This window comes from Saccopteryx bilineata, chromosome 6 (assembly GCF_036850765.1).
Source record: "Saccopteryx bilineata isolate mSacBil1 chromosome 6, mSacBil1_pri_phased_curated, whole genome shotgun sequence".
Taxonomy (NCBI): domain Eukaryota; kingdom Metazoa; phylum Chordata; class Mammalia; order Chiroptera; family Emballonuridae; genus Saccopteryx; species Saccopteryx bilineata.
The window spans coordinates 186,859,345-186,861,200 of NC_089495.1; the positions used below are offsets into that span (position 1 = coordinate 186,859,345).

General features: G+C 44.5%; 1 pseudogene; it reads left to right on the forward strand.

The window, feature by feature from the left end:
• Window positions 1-535: 535 nt before the first annotated feature.
• LOC136308398 (armadillo repeat-containing protein 10-like) lies at window positions 536-1,276 on the forward strand (annotated as a pseudogene).
• The last annotated feature ends 580 nt before the right edge of the window (window positions 1,277-1,856 follow it).

Genomic DNA, 1,856 nt, shown 5'->3' on the forward strand with positions numbered 1-1,856 from the left:
CTGAGTCCCAGTCCAGACCTGGGCCTGCAGCTACACATCCAGCAGAAAAGGTATCAGCAACAGTGGCTTTGGTTGACCTGATACCCCACTTGGCAAAGGAAAAGGGAGAAGCCCAGTGTGTTCTCTGCCTTCACTGCTGTTCTGCTCAGACAAAACTGAAGTCCAGGGGGAACACGTAACAAAGGGGAAGATCTCACTCCTGTCAGAGCCAGCCTGGGTGGACTCAGGAAGAGTGGAAGTGTAACTGGCCAGGGAAAGTGGCAGATCAAAGGCCGCAGTGAACAGCTATACATGGAGGTGCAGGGACTGGCTATACTTCCCTGAGCACATCTCTAGATCTCAGTTTCCCCACCTGCGGAAAGGGGTAATAATACAGTTGCTTAACACATGCCAGGAACTTTGCCTATATTATTCCGTTTAACTCTGACAAGCAACTCTACCAGGCAAGCTGAAAGAATTCAGTATTCAAAAATTTAGGGCTCAGCTCCAGCTTGGGTGGCTGAGGGGCCAGGTTGAGGTGGCCAGGGATTCGACTATGTCCGCCTCATCCACAGAAGACATAACCAATGGCTCGTGTGATAATGTCCTAAATGCTGAGCAATTCAGAAACTCCTTTATCTGCTTGAGTCAGCTGAGCATCCTATAAGGTAATAACGCAGCCTATTCAGCTAACCAAACTGTTATTCATGAATTGGCTGGCATTCCAACTGCTGGAAGTGGAATCAATGATTCCAACCACAGTATTAAGGAGAAGGCTTTCAATGCACTGAATAACCTGAATGTGAATGTTGAAAACCTAATCAAGATAAAGGTATACGTCAATCAAGTCTGTGAGAATGTCTTCTCTGGTCCCCTAAACTCCCTGTGGAGGTAGCCGGACAGAGACTGTGAACAAACGTGACAGTTACCCATGACCACCAGCACATGCTCAGCAGTTCATCACAGACCTGTTTCCAGCGTTGCTTACAGGAAATGGGAGCACCAAGGTTCAAGTTCTGAAACTACTGTTGAATCTGTCTGAAAATCCAACATGGAGTTAACATCCCTTTCCCTTTATGACGGCCATGTGGCCGAGGAATTCTTCTTTGAGTTCTTACACTATTTCAGAATGTAAATAACTGCCTCAAAACGGAAGGCCATTTACTATTCAGTCCACTTTCCCTAAAGACTCATTGTTTCTCCTGTTACATGAAGAAGAATGTGCCCAGAATATGAGAGCACTACTCGCCATGATGCAGACGTGAAGAAAAATGTAACACTCGTACTCAAATGCTAACTGGTGGATCATATTTTCCTAGTGTGACGCAGTCTGGAACTAATGCCTGTAAGCTTTCTCGTCTTCTTTACAAAGGGATATTTTTCACCTGCTGAATTTAAACAGTAAATATTAGATGTCATCATTTACACAGCTACAACTTGCCATGGCCTCCTGGTTTATTTGGGACCATTTTATTGATACCAAATTAATATAACAGGTTGTCTCTTTTTAAGTTGCTATTTGCTGAGCCGCTTCAATTATTTCCTCGACATACAGTGACAGTGACCTTTTTATGTGCAAGCTACTCTTCTGTTTGCTGGGATTGGTAGTTACTCATCTAAGGAGCGTGAGCATGTGACTGTCTCAGAATCTCCATAGGAATGACCTTGTTCTTTTAGTAGCAATGAGATCCTACGCCCTCACGTCTGCCTGCCAGCCTGGCCGCACTGCTTTTGAAAGTCTATTCCAATCACTAGAACCTATTCTAGCCAATGAAAATCGTAAACTTTTAAGAGGATTGTTATCTAGTACTCACCCACTCCCGTTCAGAGTGCCAGTATGTGAAGTCTCTGTGTATAAAATACTAGGATGGGTCAGA